Source organism: Hyla sarda, chromosome 4 (genome assembly GCF_029499605.1).
Source record: "Hyla sarda isolate aHylSar1 chromosome 4, aHylSar1.hap1, whole genome shotgun sequence".
Taxonomy (NCBI): Eukaryota; Metazoa; Chordata; class Amphibia; order Anura; family Hylidae; genus Hyla; species Hyla sarda.
The window spans coordinates 269,687,390-269,706,852 of record NC_079192.1 but is presented as its reverse complement, the minus strand read 5'-3'; the positions used below and the strand labels follow the sequence as shown (position 1 = coordinate 269,706,852).

The following is a 19,463-nucleotide window of genomic DNA, read 5'->3' as shown; positions in this document are numbered from 1 at the left end:
GGTAAACACGAAAAAAAGTTATAAAAAATAAAAAATGGACGGTTACTGAGGGGTTAATGGCTCTCTCCAGAAATAAACCCTAGTTCAGTGGTCTCCAACCTGCGGACTTCCAGATGTTGCAAAACTACAACTCCTAGCATGCCCGGACAGCCAACGGCTGTCCGGGCATGCTGGGAGTTGTAGTTTTGCAACATCTGGAGGTCCGCAGGTTGGAGACCACTGAACTAGTTCATACTCACACACACACTCCTAGTACTAGAGGGCGTGATACTGTCCCTTTAAGAATGTTGGGGCGGGCGGTCCCCGTGGCGGTTTCCCTCAGCCTTGTCCGGTGACGTCACAATGCAGGTGCGCGTTCCCAGCTGGCCTGTGCGCGTCCCCGCGGTCGCTGTTCGTGTGACCCGGAAGCAGTAGTGCTCGGAATCTGCGCACAGCGAGCAGCGTCGGTCCAGCTGGAGGCCTGGAGCCCGGGGAGAGAGTCCCGGCTGTGAACGGAGCCTCCCCCGGTTCCCGATGGAAAGCCGTGAGTAGCTGAGGGAGGAAGAAGGAGCGGGGCGGGATTGCTGCTAATGTTGTGCAGCCCAGGCTGTGTAGACCCCGCGGGGAGGGGAATATGGCTGCTGTGTGCTGTGCTGCCAGCCTGGAGAGCCCTGCCACTTGTGCATACGCTGTGCTGCCCTCCTTACTGCTGGTCACCGCCAGGCTTATATCTGCTGCTCTGCCATGACGTCATCTCTGGTACTCATACGTCACTGTTGATAGAAGTTTTCTGCTTTCTTCTTTCACTAGGAGTCTCTGCTGTGTTTCATCTATTTGTATGAGCTGGCATGATGTCATTGAAGCCAACTGTGCTGTATGGTAGCCCATCCCCTACACTTGCTTATGTGGGCTTTTTATTGGTCTTGTGTTATTATTGTGCAGTGTATAGGTGCCTCTTCATGACCACCCATAAGACCCAGTTCACATGGGGACAATAGTATGCCAGGAAGAGCTGCTGCAGGCTTTGGTGTACAGCATGTATTTGGGGCATAGTCTTCTGGCATTTAGTGCCACATGTAACTTCACTTTTGACTGTTCTGCTGGAAACTGGATAGAGCCATCAGCATGTTGTGGTTGAGTGCAAACTGCTGGAGGGGGTCTGCATCTTTATATAGCACCATGCCATTGGCAATTTCTGACTATCCAGTACAGTGGGCCCTCAAGTTACAATGGTCGTCCTGGAACCAATTAATATTGTATGTTGAAGCCATTATATGTTGAGACCAGAACTCTGGAAACCTGGTAATTGGTTCTGATGCCACCAAAATGTCATCCAAAAATAGGAAAAATAAGTAGATAACTAATATAGATAAAGCAAATCCTTACATATAAAAGTAAGAAAGATCTGCTGGGTGCTGTAAATCACTGTCTATGTCAGTGTTTCCCAACCGGGGTGCCTCCAGCTGTTGCAAAACTACAACTTCCAGCATGCCCGGACAGCCGTTGGCTGTCCGGGCATGCTGGAAGTTGTAGTTTTGCAACAGCTGGAGGCACCCTGGTTGGGAAACAATGGTTTAAGTAGAGGACAGGAGCTTCTTTAGGGTCCTCTACAGTACACAGTGTCCCAAATGAAGCCACCCTTACTTGGTGTCCAAAGGAGCAGCTAACCCTGGCACAGGTAAGTAGTAGTACAGAACTTGTAGTTCCTCCCTGTACTGTAGGGGGGGCGCTATCAGGCAGCCAGTCAGTGCATGCACTTCAGTAATACAGGTGATTTACCAGTAAAATGTCCATTCTGATTGGTCAGTTCCTCCAGTTGTGACCTGTCTCACAGATCTGGACTGTCTGTACATTGTATGTTGAGTCTGGTTTCAAGTTACAATGGTCCAGAAAAAAACATTGTATGTTGATGCCATTGTAAATTGAGGGATCACTGTAATCCCTTGCTAGTCTGATGTTTCATATGTAAAATACCAGGACCTTCGGCTGTAGGACGTGCAGGGAGTTGTAGTTTTGCAACAGCTGGAGGCACTATGGTTGGAAAACCCCAGACCTGTTTCAACTGCTATGAGCAAGAATTGGTACTGTATCCTAAATAAGCATTTTTAGGATTTGTTACCTATTCCATACAGCTGATGTTTAGTGTTGTGGTGTAGGATGGCACTATATAAGCCATTTTTACTCCAACAAACCTTTCTGTAGATGCAGAGCTCATCTAGATCAGTCATTTCCAATCAGTGTGCCTCCAGCTGTTGCAAAACTACAGCTCATAGCATGCCCAGACAGCCTTCAGCAACAGGGGTGTGGAAATTTAATTTAAAAAAACTTCTTGTCCTCGGGACTAAAATGGAGCAAAATCTACTTGTCCCTCATGACGTTCCACTTGTCCAGGCCAATTTTTGCTTTTACATATATATAATCGGTGAAATTGAAATGGTAAAAGATAATTTAGCAAATATGGTGGTTTTCTTTTCTACACTATTTACCTTGTAGTTGAGATAACATATTATTTTGATACATTAGGCCGGCCTGATTACAGCAATACCAGACTTGTAAAGTTTCCGTCATGTTCTACAAATGTAAAAAAAATTCTCAACTTTTCAAAAAAAAATAATTGCCATTTTTTGACCCCTGTAGCTTTTTATTTAAATTTATTTTTCGCATACCAGGCTGTACAACAGGGCTAATTTTTTGCATCATTATCAGTTTTTTGTATCTGCACCATTTTGGTATTGATCTGACTTTTTTAAGATCTCTTTATCTCTTCTTCCTTTTTTTTTATTTTTTTTTTAATTCTGGGATTTTATAAAGATTGCAATTCTGTGTTTTGGTATCTTTTTTACATTTACGTCATTTACCGTATGGGATACATAATGTTATTTTAATAGTACGTACAATTACGCACACATAAATACTAAATATGTTTATTTTTATTATGTTTACATGTTTTTATATAGGAAAAGGGGGTGATTTGAACTTTTAACATGGAAGGGGTTAATGTGTGTCTTTTTAAACTTTTAATAAAACTTAATTTTTTTTTTTTTTACACTTTATTAGACTTTAAGGAGGAATCATTAGGCCATGTTCACACTACGGAATTCCGTGAGCGGAATTCCGCGGTGTGAACTTAACATTAGTGTGAATGGGTCTCCGCGAGACCCGTTCACACTGCGGAATTTCCGCAGCAGACAATTCCGCCTCTGAAATAGTTCCGCGCAAAGAAAGAACATGTTCATTCCTTGCGCGGATTTCGCGAGCACTGGATAGCCATCAATGGTGACGGCTCAGTGCCCCGCGACCCTAGTGCCGAAGTATCGGCGGCGGCTGCCACCAGGCGGAATCTGCGCTTGCGGAATTCAGTGAGCGGAGATTCCGTAGTGTGAACGCGCCCTTAGATTCCTCCTACAGATCAATAGAGTTCTATTGAACTCCATTGATCTGTGTGCTCTGTGATCCATTGATAGAGCCTGGTCCAGCCAGGCTCTATCAATGACAGAGCCACAGACAGCAGGGAACAGAGGTAAGCCCTCCGGCTACCTCTAGTGTATCGCCCCCTCGCAATCACGCTGCGGGCGAGGCGATCCACCCCACTGGACCACCAGGGAGCATTCACGTGTCCCTTTAGACACCGCAGTCAGCTTTGACAGCGGCGATCTAAAGGGTTAATAGCCAGCCGCAGCGATTGCCGCATGCTGGCTATTAGCGACAGCCCTGGCTACTGAAAACAGCTGAGGGCTGCAGAGTATGGAGCGGGCAGGAGTCGGGAGCCCGCTCCATACAGACTGTTGAGCGCCGCTGTGCTTGTCAGGTCTGAACCTGCTTGCCTGAAGCCGGGCTAAGGGCCGGAAATATTCACCTGCCCGGAACTGCATGTCCCTGGTGTTGGGCGATAGGAATTCCACATCCTTGAGCAATACAGCCAATGTTTAGAATTGTGGAGTATGGTGGCACTATATAAGCTATTTTTACTCCAGCAAACCTTTCTGTAAGTGCAGAACTCAAGTAGATCAGTGTTTCCCAATCAGTGTGCCTCCAGCTGTTGCAAAACTACAACTCACAGCATGCTGTGAGTTGTAGTTTTGCAAACAGCTGGAGGCACACGGATTGGGGCACACTTAACTAAAGCATTGCTGCTGTAGTGATGCATTTATATTATGTTGCTGAAATGCGGAGTTAAAAACAGTACAGATTGCACATGTGAAGTAAACAGGAATATATAAGGTGCTCATTGGCTGAGATTTATTTGGAGACAAAAACTGGAGTGATTTGCCCATAGTAACTAATCACAGCTCTGCATTAACTTTACCAGAGCACAAGATAAGAGAGCTGAGCAGTGATTGGTTGTTATGGAGAAAACAGACAATTTTTGTCTCAGATCAATAAAACTGGGAGATTGATCAAAACCTGTACAGAGGAAAAGTTGCCCATAGCAACCAATCAGATTGCTTCTATTTTTTTTAAGAGGCCTTTTTGAAAATTAAAGCAGCACTCTGGTTGCTATGGACAACTGGTCAGCTTTTCTGGTTTTGATAAATATCCTCAATTGACAATGGCGATCACCCAGAAACTGCAGTAAAGTGCATTGGTTACAGAACAAAGACACGGGTGGGGGGAAGCTATCAAGGCTTGTATGCATATTTTCGGGTGCAAAAAAAAAAAAAAAACCTGCAAAACTTTTTACACCAGAAAACTGGCATGCAAGCTTTGATAAATTACCCCATTGTCATGAGTAGAAAATTATAAAAAAAAACAAAGGGTGCAACGGCTGTCTAGGCATGTTGGGAGTTGTAGTTTTGCAACATCTGGAGGTCCGCAGGTTGAAGACCACTGGTCTAGAGTATAGGAATTTATGATGGTGGTGGTATTATCGGAGTTGGCTCAGGAATGCCCTCATTGCTCAGAAAAGCAGATTAAAAAGGAATAGCGCAACAACTCAGGCAAAAATAAATGCAAAAGTTGCTGACGGTTCTCATAACTTGGCTGAAGTACAGTCCTAGGGACTGACATGTCTCTTCTGTCGGTGATGACATTAAAGCGCTGTCAGTGTCTCTCAAGCCTGAAATGGCAGCTTACAGGGAACAATAACAGGATTCTAGGGCACAGCAATTGAGATAGAAAATAGCCTTAGATTTGATGTTCCTTTAAGCCAACCTATAATCAGATCCACCATAGATGATTATAGGCTGCTTTACTATGAAGCCTGTAATCCGTGAGATAAGGGGCCGCTGTGGAAATCTGGAAACTTCTGCTCATAGTACTTTTAAAGGGAATCTAACATTATAGTTAATTAACTTTATTAGGAAAGTAATATTTTGGGTAAAGTGGTCTTATTAAAAGAGCCCCTGTCTATGAATATGATGGTGGGGTGTTCTTCTCTATGCCTCCCGCTAGAGTTGAGTGAACTTACAGTAAATTGGCCCGTAGCGAACCTCGCAGCTCGGCTGTTGGTTACTTTAGTCTGGATAAATTAGTTCAGCTTTCCAAGTGCTCTGGTTGCCTGGAAAAATCTGAGATGACAGTCTTAGGACTCCTAGGTCTGTATCCACCTTTTCCAGGAAACTGGAGCCCTTGGAAAGCTGAACTAATGAATGCAGACTAAACTTATCAACAGCCGAGCTGTGAGGTTCGCTACGGGCCAATTTACTGTAAGTTCACTCAACTCTACCTCCCGCCTTCACCAGCCAGAAGAAAGGGCCTCCTGTTATGGCTGGTTTGTACCACCCTTGTATGACATGGACAGGTACTCATAGCTGCCAATATGTCTGGCTGGCCACTGCTTCCCTCCTCCAAATCAGCAATTTGCTTAGGTTATGGGGAGCAGGACCTGTGGCGATCAGTTGCCCATAACACAAGAATGTTTTCTAGCCATATGGCAATAACCCCAGTACAACACCACATGATGCCAAAATCAAAGTCAGAAGTGACTCCAGCAGGAAGGTGTACAGTACGACAAAAACATTATTTGTGGGGTGGGGGAATTGAAAAGATAACCGCAATTCTGCAACTTTAGAGGGTTTCATTTTTAGAGCAATTTACAGTAAAAAAGTAAAAATAGCATATTTCTATTTTGTGGGTTAATACAATAAAAGGGGTATTCCCTATCTAAAGGATAGATGATAAGATGTCTTATATCCCGGGGGGAGGGTCATTCTGAGTGACCACAGCCGTGGACATAAATGGAGGGGGCATAACATGACGACCACAGCTGCCCGAACCCAGTGTTCTGTACAAAAATGTTCAGATTGCTGGGGTGCCGCCTGGATATTGTGGCCGGGCCCCTGCATTCAGTCATCTTATCCCTATCCTTTGGAGTACCCCTTTATTGCATTTCTTTAACTACAGCTGTGCTGGATTATAGCATGGGCAAAAAGAGCCTGTTCCCTCAGCTACCACCACTTTATTTCCATTAGTGTTTCCTTGCTCTAAATCAATGTTTCCCAACCAAGGTGCCTCCAGCTTTTGAAAAACTACAATTCTGGCTGACTGGGCATGCTGGGAGTTGTAGTAGCTGGAGGCACCCTGGTTGGGTAACACTTCTCTAAATGTGTCAAGCTTAGGTCATTGCCACAGTATTATTTGGGAACTGTTACATGTTTACTGTTTTGTCATTGTTATTTATGGTGATCTCTCTCTTTATTTTGAGGCCACACTTAATTTTGCACTATTTTGTAGTTTCTCTTATTAATATTTTATATTGTGGTGTAATTTGGTAAAACATAGCATTATACGTAGAACTGCTACATATTCTCATAGACCTTGATCTGACCCACAGTGGAAGTATAAAATAGAGCCACGTATGAAAGAATAGGTTTGTATAAGGAATGCTTATGCTGTATAAAGTGCAGGTTACTATTTATGGTAGTCTGTAGTCTGTCAATGGTCCACAAGTACCAGCTGTTGACTGAAGTTTATTTTTTGCTCAAGAATAGCATCTTATACAGTATTATAATATAAGGTAGAGGATTAGGCAACTCAAGGATAAACTAAAATGTTCAATAGCATGACCTGTTTACATATGAATAGTTAAAATACACAAAAATGACATAAGGATAAACTGGTAATTTAGTGCCCTTATAAAGTGTATATTTTAATAACTAGTGAAGTTTGGAGTGTATACCACTGACAATTATCCTCTAAGTAATCGCTGTGGGTCCAAGTGCTAGGATCCCCAGGATCCCCTAGATTCTCTGCCGAGATAATGTATACCTATAATAGTCCCTCCTGCTAACTCTTAGAATCTGGTCATGCCCACCCAATGAAGCCAGTGTGCAGTCTGTAATTGACAGCGGCCAGCTCATCTTAGTGGTGTATTCATTCTACAGAAGCAGCAGGAAGAAGATGTATTCGGCTCTTTCTGGTTGACAGAGAAAGTGGATCGTGCACAGAAGTAGGGCTGGGCGGTATGACCAAATGTGTGTATTATGGTATTTTTTTTTTTTTACTTTTGGCGGTTCCACAGTATATAACGGTATTTCCTAGAGCCCCCCCCCCCATATTAATAATCAGCCCACATCCCCATCGGGGTAAATACTCACATGTCACCCACATGCGCTGCCCTCCTCGTCCTGTATGTTGCGGCCGCCAGCGCTGACACTCTATACTGTATCCCTATGCCCGGGCTGCAAAAGGTAAACAAAATAAACTTTAACGCCCCTATGTCGGCCTTACGCTGGGGACTGGAACTGGGGAACATCGCTGCGGACGGTGATAGGCTGACGACTGTCCAACATTCCCGTCCCCAGGAAACAAGTGAGGCCGGTACCGGACTAACGGGAGGTGAGTTAAAGTTTATTTTGTTTATTTTTTTGCAGCCCGGGCATAGGGATTCCGCACAGTATAAAGCAGTGTTCTCCAAACAGGACGAGGAGGGCAGCGCATGCGGGTGACATGTGAGTAGTACCTTGATGGGGACAGCGCTGAGCTGATAATTAATTGGGGGGCAGAACATCGCTCGTGGGGGACATCTGATTAGTTTCCCGATGTGGGGACAGCGCAGTGCTGGGCTGATAATACATTCCCGAGGGGGAGGGGCCAAACCGGTATTGCGGTATGGGTTAAAATTGATATCGTGCAGTACAAAAATTTCGGTATTCAGTATGAACTGTTATACCGCCCAGCCCTACACAGAAGCTCACAATAATTGATATCTGAAGAGAAAGCTTGTATAGTGCAATTGATGTATCCTCTCCTCCTCTCAATGAGTGTCTTCAATATAGAAGTAATGGTTACCAGTGAAGATGTCATAGCAAGACTGGTTTTACACCAAATTTAGGCTGTTTGCCTGAGTTATGTCAGTATGCAGGAAAAAAAAGACATTTCATTGTTAACTACAAAGGCCCGTTCACATTGATGGATCGAATTTAGTTTACAAGTGACTGATTCATTTCCAGAATGTATAATTTCATTTTGTATGACTTAAGTGTGATCTATGCTTTTAAATCCTGCAAAATAAAAATGTTTAGGGTGCACGTAGTCACTAGTAGTCTGTACAGTCCATCAATGAGCCCACTATGAGGACTCTGTATATATCAGTGTTTACTTTTGCCATATCCTTTAGGCTGGTGTTCTCCAACCAGTGTGCCTCCAGTTGAAAAACTACAGCTTCCATCATGTGTGGACAGCCAAAGCTGTCTGGGAATGTTGGGAGTTGTCATTTTACAACAGCTGGAGGCACGCTTGTTAGGGACCACTGCTTTCAGGTGCACAGCCCAAATGTCAGGTGAACATAGCCTTACATTGTTGGGTTAGGTTCACATCATATTTGTCCTGTACGTTCTGGATATATATCAGCAGTCTGTCAAAAAAGATGTTGATGTAAAATGCGGTGTGCATTGAGGCGTGTTTTTGCAGGAGTGAAAAGTGCAGGAAGCCATGCATTTCAATCCCCCAAGATAAATGCACGTGTTCAGGAAATGGGCTAAATATGTCCCTAGTTTTCTTAGGCTGCATTCACACCATGTTTTGTACATACGGGTGCTGGATCCAGTGGGGGGAGGGGCACACCGGGCGCTCCCGTACCCCAGCCGGATCAGCCCGTGACTCCATTTACTTTAATGAGCCGACCGGAGTCAAACGGTGACTCCGGTCAGCTGTTTTGACCCATATGCGGTTTTGGACCGGACCTAAAACCGTAGTATACTAAGGTTTTAGGTCTGGTCCAAAACCGCATACGGGTGAAAACTGAGCCAACCGGAGTCACCGCTTGACTCCGGTCAGCTCTTTAAAGTAAATGGAGTCACGGGGCTGATTCGGTTGGAGTACGGGAGTACATGGTTTGCCCCTCCCCTGCTGTATCCGGCACCCGTATGTACAAAACGTGGTGTGAATGCAGCCTTATTTGGACAGTTAAAGCTAATGAACATACAGGGAAAATGTGATATAAACCCTGCCCAAGTAATAAGATTTTTCTACTTCCACCTATTAACCTGCAGTGTTGATCCAGAAGTAAAAACAAACTAGTACTAATGTGTTCAGACTTCTTTTGAGTTTGAAAACTTGTCTGAATCCCTATAAAATAAACTTTCTTCCTCATTCCCTTCTATTTTTCTGTATATTTCCAGCTATTATTACACCCAGGGAAGAAGACTGTCATTTATCAGCTGAGGCATCACTCCTATTGGGTTAGGCTCATACTGTACTACGGAATTTCCCTCCAGAATTTCAGAAGGAAATTCTGATGCACCAGAATTCCATTGCTGTCAATGGAATTCCGCGGCACTTTGGACACTCCGGAATTTCGGCAGTGCTCTTTCTTTAAGCAGAATCAGCACTGCAGACATTGCTGTTTATGGGGAGGGCAATGTTCATGTGGACCCAACACAGACTGATTGAGTAGTCTCCAGCTGGAAATTCCATAGTGTGAACATAGCCTTACAAGTTCAGGTGGCTCTTAAAGGGTTACTCCACTCCCCAGCGTCCGGAACATTGAGTTCTGAATGCTGTGTGCGGGCTTCCGTTTTCATGCCCGACCCCTCGTGATGTCACGGCCTGCCCCCTCAATCAAAGTCTATGTCCATGATGTCACATGACAGGGCGGGCGTTAACACGGAAGCTGGGTGTAGCGGAGTAACTCTTTAAGCGTTTTGAGACACCCCCTATAGTAATTTAACATATCTGCTATTTACTTGACAAATAGAAACGTTAGTTATCTTCAGTTACATGGTGACCTGGTTTATAGCCATTTGAAATTTTTAGCAATATGCTACAGCTATCCATTCAAGGTTCTAAAAGGGTGAACGTTACTCTGTGGACTACTCTGATCTTTCAGAAAAACTGTGCATACAGCCTCTGCCTTCATTTCTTCCGTAGCTATTCAAACACTGATGCCTAGCGCAGACCTTGAAGCACTGATATATAATGACTTTGTTCTCTGAATCACCTTCCCAGGCCCTGCACTAGGCATAACAGAGTATATCCGCTACCTGAACATTTCTTACCACCAGTTTAGAAACCACATGAGTGTTTAAACTAGCTTCTGTAAGATGTCTCATATATCTTGTGGCATTTACCTTTGGGTAAGAAGTAACTTGTGTAGGCTCAGTTCCCAATACATGTAAAAGGTGTATTCAGGCTATGTATGCTTTCATAGGGTACTAGGGTGCATAGCCATTTGTGCTTATCACCATGTCTTTGTTATGCATAGCCTTTGATCTTAGTCTTACTGGAGCTTGCATTAATCCCCTGATTTACATTACAGTAGTGTTGCCATTGCCTATGCTCGTGACGGTTTCTGTTAGTCTACATTCCAGCATAAATGTCAGGAGTAAATAATCGTTTATTGGACCTATACAAATAGTAGAGATGAGCGAACTTACAGTAAATTCAATTCGTCACGAACTTCTCGGCTCGACAGTTGATGACTTTTCCTGCATAAATTAGTTCAGCTTTCAGATGCTCCCGTGGGCTGGAAAAGGTGGATACAGTCCTAGGAGACTTTCCTAGGACTGTATCCACCTTTTCCAGCCCACCGGAGCACCGGAAAGCTGAATTAATTTATGCAGGAAAAGTCAGCAACTGCCGAGCTGAGAAGTTCGTGACTAATCAAATTTACTGTAAGTTCGCTCATCTCTAACAAATAGCCTTCAATTTAGGACCATTTCTTCTTTACGCAGTTTGTCAAGATTTGATCCATCAAACATAAAGCCCTGAAAAACGAATTTTTGGTTTTCTGTTTTTTTTCCCCATTTATGAGGCTACCAGCTATGTGACAGGGAGGAGGATTGCAGAAGCTTGTACACACGTGAGGCTATTGCATTATACAATGTGTAGCTGTTAATCCATTTCAAAGATGGATTGTGGACACTGCTGTGTTCTCCTCATATTCAGAGTGTCATTCACACTTTCCACTGAACAACCAGATGTCTAATATTGTAGACATATGGGGGGGGGGGGAGAGGAAAAGTTAGAGTTGCCCCTAGCAACCAATCTGATCGCTTCTTTCGTTTTACAGAAGCCTTATCAAAAATGAAAGAAGCAATCTGGTTGCCATAGGCAACTGGTCCACTTTTCCACTGGACAGGTTTTGATAAATCTCCTCCATGAAGTCTATATACGAAATCCACTCATGTTTACAAGAATATCTGAACTGTCTGATCTGTCTAACAGGAGATAATACACCAAATTGTTTAAAGGGGTACTCCAGAGAGGAAAACTATTTTCAAATCAACTGCTGCCAGAAAGTTATACATTTCTGTATTGTGTTATCCTTCTAGTACTTATCAGCTGCTGTATACTACAGTAGTAGTTCTCTTCAGTCTGACCACAGTGCTCTCTGCTGACACCTCTGAGTAGAAGCAAAATGCCCATAGCAAACCTATCCTGTCATTTTAATTTAAGAAAAACAAAAATAGTTTTAATCAGTTGGGGTCCAAGTGCGTAGACCCCAATCAATGTGTAGATATAGCCGGGGAAAGCATCTGGCAGCACTCTTCCTTCCCTGCATCATTGCAGGAGACGGGCTCCATGGTTGTAGTGACAAAGCATCCCCTACTAGTTGTGGTAAACGCCTGTTTTAATACGAACATGTAAAAATCTGCAAACTATGACATGTTGGTTATATGAAAGTCTTCTCATCTCTGGTAGTGCCTATTTAGAGGTTTATCCTGTACTGAGCTGCAGTATGAAGAGGGCTTGTAGATCTCTCTATTAGTACCCTCCATATAGGCAGAGCCAGGCTTGTAGTTGGCCACACTGACTTTGGGTTTTCTTGGTGTGATGAATGGAAGCTAGCCAGGCGGCCCCCTGACAATGGGCTCCCCTGCCGAGTGCCATAGTGCTTTTTTTGTAAAGATGTGGAATGCACCACTGAGCATGAGTTTCAAGAGGAGTTTATCAAAAGTGATTCAGGCTTTAAGTTTCCTAGCTGTTACCGTGAACTTTCATCAGGCGCTCCAATATTCAGCCTGGCAAAATTTTTAGTAAAGCGCCACTTTTTTTTTATTAACACTGCAACCCTGCCAAACCCTCAGCAGTGTACAGTCCTCTTGTTATGGGTTTGCACTGTTTTTAGCTTTTCTAAAAAATCATCAATAAGCAAGTACAGATTGGCAGCAGTTCCTTTATATGTATAAAGTTGTGCTTATTTTCTAATCCTCATTCTAATGGAAAAAATGGAATTCGAATTCTCTCAGAGTTTGAGTTAGGGAGCTTTACACATGCAATTATTCTAGGGGGAAAAAACTGCATAAAGGATGCATTGTTTTTTTTGTTTTTAAGTGAAAAAACATCAACTCTGCAGCCTGATGTTAGCTTGGAGTCAATTGGGAAATGTAAAACTATATATAGTGACTAAGCTTGAAAATGGTCTTATAGTAGGACAGACACATTGCTGCTTTACATGTGAGCAAATAAATCCACTTTTTTTCCACTTACCGTGTTTTTCGCCCTATAGGACGCACCGGCATATAAGACGCACCCAATTTTAAAGGTGCAAAATCTAGAAAAAAAAAGATTCTGCACCCAACAGTGGTCTTCAACCTGCGGACCACCAGATGTTGCAAAACTACAACTCCCAGCATGCCCGGACAGCCGTTGGCTGTCCGGGCATGCTGGGAGTTGTAGTTTTTCAACATCTGGTGGTCCGCAGGTTGAAGACCACTGGTATAGGAGGTAATATTCATGTGTCACCGCTGCCCTGGATGTCGCTTCATCGCTGTTGCTGCGTCCCCGTGGTGTCCCCGACACTCCAGACGTAGTCTTCCCCGGGATCCACGCTCTAAGACGCCATCATCACGTCGCTACGCACGGCGCTCCTATTGGATGACGGGACGGCGTGCGCGACGACGTGATGACGTTGAAGGAGAGTGCCGGCCATGCAGGGGATCCCGGCACGGCGCAGACACCGAGGAGGCAGGTAAGGTCCCTCCCGGTGTCCTGTGAGCTGTTCGGGACGCCGCGATTTCACCGCGGTGGTCCCGAACAGCCCGACTGAGCAGCCGGGTTACTGTCACTTTCGCTTCAGATGTGGCGGTCAGCTTTGATCGGCGCATCTGAAGGGTTAATACAGGGCATCACCGCAATCGGTGATGCCCTGTATTAGCCGCGGGTCCAGGCCATTGATGGCCGCAGGGACCGACCCGATAGGTGTGTATTCGCCGTATAAGACGCACCAACTCGAACCCCCCCACCCCCCATTTTGGAGAAGAAAAAGTGCGTCTTATACGGCGAAAAATACGGTACTGGAGGAGTGCTGCGCTTTTCTACTTCTATACTACGAGGACTTTGATCAAGTTTGGGCGTTGGCACCCCATATGGATTGGGATAAGTAGTGCTGCAATACCATTTTGTGTAAAATATATATGTGTGTGTATAAATTATTTTTTTTCTTTGCCGTTTTCCAAATGCATATCTCGTGTCCAAATCTCTACAATTGATTAGTGATATACAGGTATTATTGTGTATTTTGAGGCTTTTTCTAAATTTTTTTCCAGCTTTTTCTGTGCAGTTAATTTTAAACCCCATATAAAAAAATTCTTATGCATAATTCAAAAATCATATAGGCCCAGATTTATCAAACTGTGTGAGGAAAAATAGTGATTTACCCACAGCAACCAATCACAGCTGGGGTAAAGTGTAACCTGAGCTGTGATTGGCTGCTGTGGGAAAATAAATCTGTGTCATAGCTTTTGAATCTCGGTATGTACAGTATTCTAAAAAAAAAACAATCATTCATGGTTTTTCCCCTTCACACCTCTGTGTCTGGTCATTGAATACCAGTAAGGACCAGTGCACACTGAGAAAATTATTTGCTGAATTTCTTCTACGATCTTTTCACAGTGAGGAAAGGACAAGGAAAATGAGAGGAGCTGAAATCCAGAAACCAGGGTACATTTAGTTATTTAAGGGAGATTATAACAGAATTTCCCCATGGATTGTGCCTGGAATTATCGAGCAGTCAAAGCCCCATTGGTGACAAGGGAAGGTCCTGAGGAGTAATCCTGGTGCACCAGCACTTCTACATCCCAAATACTTGGTTGTGGTTTAAAAAAATACTATGACCATTGGATTTACATTTATAACCTACCCAGTAAAGAAGTGACCTGTTATGTAGTTAGTGGTCTGAGCACTAAGACCCCTGCAGGGAACTAGAATAGGGGACCCTGATTCTTTGTGACTGCAGTAAGGATATGTTTGTAGCGGGCAGCATACACATTGCCTCTTCTCACCATTGAGAATTACAGGCACAGCTAAGCCATAATGCCTCTAACTCAGCGGTCTTCAAACGGTGGCCCTCCAGCTGTTGCAAAACTACAACTCCCAGCATGCCCGGACAGCCTTCGGCTGTCCGGGCATGCTGGGAATTGTAGTTTTGCAACAGCTGGAGGGCCACCGTTTGAAGACCACTGCTCTAACTCTTATGTTTGTCACTGTCCCTTATTATTTGGGCTTCTGTAGTCCACGTTTCCAATGCAGTTGGCTCATGGTAAATGTTGTGGTTAGAATCTGCATAATATAATAATACAGCTCGATCTCCTGGAATGTTTAATGTGTTTTAGAGTAATGTCTGGCACATATTTAACATACCTCTGCTATTATTTCACATTAGCAAAGTAAATATAATTTTGGGTTTTACACAAACATGTTTTGCCTGGACCTGTCCCTACTTTCACAATGATTTATTTATTAAATAAGTGAATCACCTGGTGCAGACCTTACAGATGAATCTATAGCAACATGATTGTATTAGTATTATATCAGCCTGTATACGGTATAGAAAAGAGCACTGTAAGAACCTAAGATGGCAACCAAGGGTGCAGAGTATTCTAAAACAGCCTCTTAGATACGCCATCGTGGTATAATAGGTGGGGTTCTGACCTCTCAGTAAAGTGCCTTGTTTTAACAATTTTAAAATATTTGATCAAAATCTCATTTTGGCTCAATTTGTTTCCAAAAACTGTCCTGCATTAGCTGCGCCACATTTATTATGAGTGTTTGGTTTATTGCTTTAGACTTCAGAACACATAGTTATAAACCAAAATAATCAGTGTTTGTGCTGTTTGTATATCGGTCTATGACTGTTGCAGATTTTGAATTCTTAATTCAAGTCAGGGCTCGACAAATCCCTACCACCAGGTTGCCATGGCGACTAAGTGTATTTGGCAGCCCTGTGACCTGTGTGCATTCACATTTAACCTCAAATATATTGAACGAGCAGCATGCCCGACAGCCAGGATGACAGTGTGCACTCCTGCAGCTTCCAACATGGACGATTTGTACCTTTCTTCTCTTCCACCCTCCTGGATTCATCCGCAAGCAAGGGCAGAATGATGCGGAGGGAGCTGCTGTTTCTATGGCTAGGTGATCTGTGAGGGCCTTGTACAGGAGCCTTTCCCATTGTCGAGATGATGGGCCTGAGCTCGCTGAATTGCCCATACTGCTCGGGTGATCCCCTTCCCTGACCCATACTGTACATTTGTCAGTTTGAGTGAGGGAGTATGATGCGTACCTGGGAGCGGAGCCGGTGTCATACCTGGCAGATACCGGCTGCTGTTTTCAGCTGTTACCTGCCGGTAATGACGAAGATTGGAGATCACTCCGGTGTGTCATTTAACAGCATTTAAACAGTCATACCTAGTGGTGAAGTGGTCTGATCACCCCTGCCTGTACTAGGCCTTGGTGCAGCCTGTGAGTGGCAATTGATTCTGCCTGCAAAAAGAGTGCCAATCTCATGGATCAATGAAAAAGCAATTCAGTTGAACAATTGCTTATATAAGGTATTGAACAAAAATGTAATTGGGACTACTCCTTTTTAAGGTGGTCTTAAACAGCTCTATAGCTGCAGTCAGCAGTCTATAAGCTTTATTTGCTTTGATTGCCTTTTTACGTCTGCCTTTGGTGTTTTACACCATTAGTATTGTAGTTTGCATTGTTTTTTTTATTTTTTCCCATCAAGTCCTGTGTCTTTTAGTTTTCCTCCAAGTAAAATACTCTTTTTGATTTGAAGTCTTGTGCCCTGGTGCATTCTATTAGTTTGCTTTATACCCACTGCTTCTGGAATCCCAACCAATGTTAGCATTTATTTATGTCGCAGTTAACCTAAAAAGGAGCCATTTGACAAAAGTTTTTTGCACATGATATCTTGGATGTCGGTTAGATGTAATAAGCTACACAGAGGAAAGCTATGTTTTGTCAAGCCTTTATTTATTCACATTACCTCATAGGCTTTCAGTTCTGTATATTTATCTTGAGCACAGCCACGCAGGTCAGCATTTATCTGGGAGGCTGATAGGTGAAAATGGGCCTTATACCTGCCCCTTCCATCTGTAACACGCACAGCTCCTTCAAAATGTCAGGGTTTGGACATATCCCAGGAGCAGTAAAGAATGCAAGCTTTTCATATGGCATGTGATGTGAAACCTTCCCATCGGCTGGGGGATAAGTGAGACTCTGTATTTTCTGGGCTTATTTAAACACTCGGCCCTTAGACTTGCTCGGTGCCAAATGTGTTTCTCAAGTGCCGCAGAGCTGGAACAATTCACAAATTGTAGCTGCCAGAAGCCGCTGGCTTGACCTCTTTGGTGTGAGTTCTAGGAATAAACATAAACGTGAGTTACAGAAGCCTTGGGGGTGACGGAGGAATAAACGGTGACAGAAACTGTTCAGATGGACTGGTCGCTAGGACTCTGGGGCTTTTTTTGTTCCAGTTTAAAAAGTTTATTTACCTTTTATTAAAAAGTACTTCTAATTTTTTTTTAAGACTGGATAAAATTTTAGGGAACATTTTTCAAAACCCGTGTAGAGGAAGAGTGCAGTTGTTTGTAGCAACCAATCAAATCACTTATTTCATTTATCACAGGCCAATCTGAGAGGAGCAATCTGATTGGTTAATATGGGCCACTACACCACTCTTCCTCTGGACAGGTTTTGGTGCAGATAATTAGCTTTTTGTACACTACAATTTTTTTTTTACTCCAAGTTTATGACAAGCAGAATCAGCTTGTCATTGAACTGAATGGGATTCTGCTGCTAAGTGCTTACTACTTATTGTTACAACTGTCTGCTTCCTGGTTATTTCACTGCGCTGCGTACATGACCATGCTAGAGATGAGGACACTATCATGACATGTTGCAGGCACGAGCCAACCACTAGGGTGTGATATGGAGAATCATCACAACTATTGGTTGTATCCACTGATTTCCCCTCCAGTGTTCTGCTCCCGACCTCTGCAGCGATCCTCTTTACATTTTGTGGCCAAATAGTCACACTGTGAGGCTATGTTCACATGGCAGAATTCCAACGGAAAATTCAGACGGAATTCCTCTAAAATTCTGCAAAAATTCTTCAGTCTTCTGTTCGGAATATCATTAATTCCACCGTGTGAGCAAGGGTTGACTCGGCTAATTGCCAGCCGCAGCACCTCGGCCGGTGATTGTCGGAGTGGCAGTCTGATTGTACCCTGACCTGGTCCTGTTCCTGGTGTGGGGTACATATACCTCACAGTACCCCTCAGTCTATCACTGGCCGAGGTGGAACATCACTGCTGCTGGCATTTAGCTAAGTCGCAGTGTGATGAGTTGATAACAAGAAGCAGGAAGAGTGTTAAGCAGGTTAAGAGGCAACAGGGGTGTGGCAGGGGTAAGTCCAGTTTTGGCAGTCTCGTAGTCCCCCTTCTAAAGGGGTACTCGCTCAAGCGTTTGCAAACTTTAGATAGGGGATAAGTTTAATTGTGGGGGGACTATTGGAATTGCTGCAATCTTTAAAACTGTGCGTGAAACATGTGGTCGACGCGCCCCCCCTTAGCAATGAGCAGCAGGGGCCATATTCGAATTTGCGATATTCCGCGAATATATTGACGATTATTTGTCCTATGTTCGCGAAATTCTCATTTGCTAGGTTTGTTCACTTTTTTCACATAAAAATTTGTATTCGTTATTACAAATATATAGCACTATATTCAAAATATATGCCGATATTTGTGATAAAAATTCGCATTACAAGTATTCGTTCTCCACACTAGTGATGATTATGGCTTACAGCCCATGAAAACGGCCAAAGCCCCTGCCAGGTGATCTGCTGGTGTTGGTCCATTGTGCTTCATTAGGTCCAGGGTCTATGCATCCGTCTACCAGGAGATTTTGGAGCACTTAATGCTTCCTTTCCTTTTAAGTTGCATTACTGAAATACAATGGACTTTTGCATGATATTCACATTTTTTTGTTTCACCTGTACCACTCCATGGTAAGAGAATATGTCCTGCTACACAAGTTCAGGAAAATCTCCTGAGGACTAGATTGGGGAAGATCACAGAGATAAAGGTGTTGACTAGGCCTCCAAGTTCCCCAGATCTCAGTCCAATACAGCACCTCTGGAACGCTGTAGATAATGTCCATTCCATGAGAGCCCCACTTTCTCTCTCTACTAAAAGTACAGACCTGTAGGTTAACTGCTCAGACCAGGTTATGGCAGATATTAAAAGCTTCCCTACCATGTATTTAAAGGAGATGTCCGGTGATCACTTTTCTTAAATTTTTCAGCCCGGAACGGATAAAATAAGAAAACAACTTTTCTCTTACCTGCCTAGGCTCCCCCGGTGCTTCAGTACAGGTGTTCGGTCCCCGGGCTGTATTCTTCTTACTTCCTGTTAGCCCGGCACGTCACACGGAGCTTCAACCTATCACCGGCCGCAGCGATCTCCCGCCTCGGCCAGTGATAGGCTGAAGCTCCGTGTGACGTGCCGGGCTAACAGGAAGTAAGAAGAATGCAGCGAGGGGACTGAACGCCTGGACCGGGGGAGCGTAGGCAGGTAAGAGAAAGCTTCTTTTCTTTTTTTTTTTTTTGCAGCCCGGAACGGATACAATATGAAAAGTGAGCACCGGACATATCCTTTAACTCTGTAGCCCTTTATTGCACTTTTACAGAAATAATACTTTTCTTCAGCCTCATCCTATAGGTAAAATGATTCCTAAGTAAGCATCAGGACAGGAATAACGCCGCAACTAACCAACCAGTTTCATGGCGTCACTGACAGGCTAAGAGGCTTCTAGAA

At 43.8% G+C, this 19,463-nt stretch overlaps 1 protein-coding gene across 3 annotated transcripts in view; it reads left to right on the top strand.

The window, feature by feature from the left end:
• The first annotated feature begins 370 nt into the window (after positions 1-370).
• Positions 371-19,463, top strand: part of FRS2 (fibroblast growth factor receptor substrate 2) — a 48,163-nt gene continuing 29,070 nt past the window's right edge. Inside the window, exon 1 of one of the 3 annotated variants that reach the window (XM_056574160.1) lies at positions 371-523. The gene's annotated coding sequence lies outside the window, so the exon portion shown is untranslated. Of the gene's footprint in view, positions 524-719; positions 739-19,463 lie in introns of those variants that run through there. The other 2 variants (XM_056574161.1, XM_056574162.1) reach the window with 2 other exon arrangements.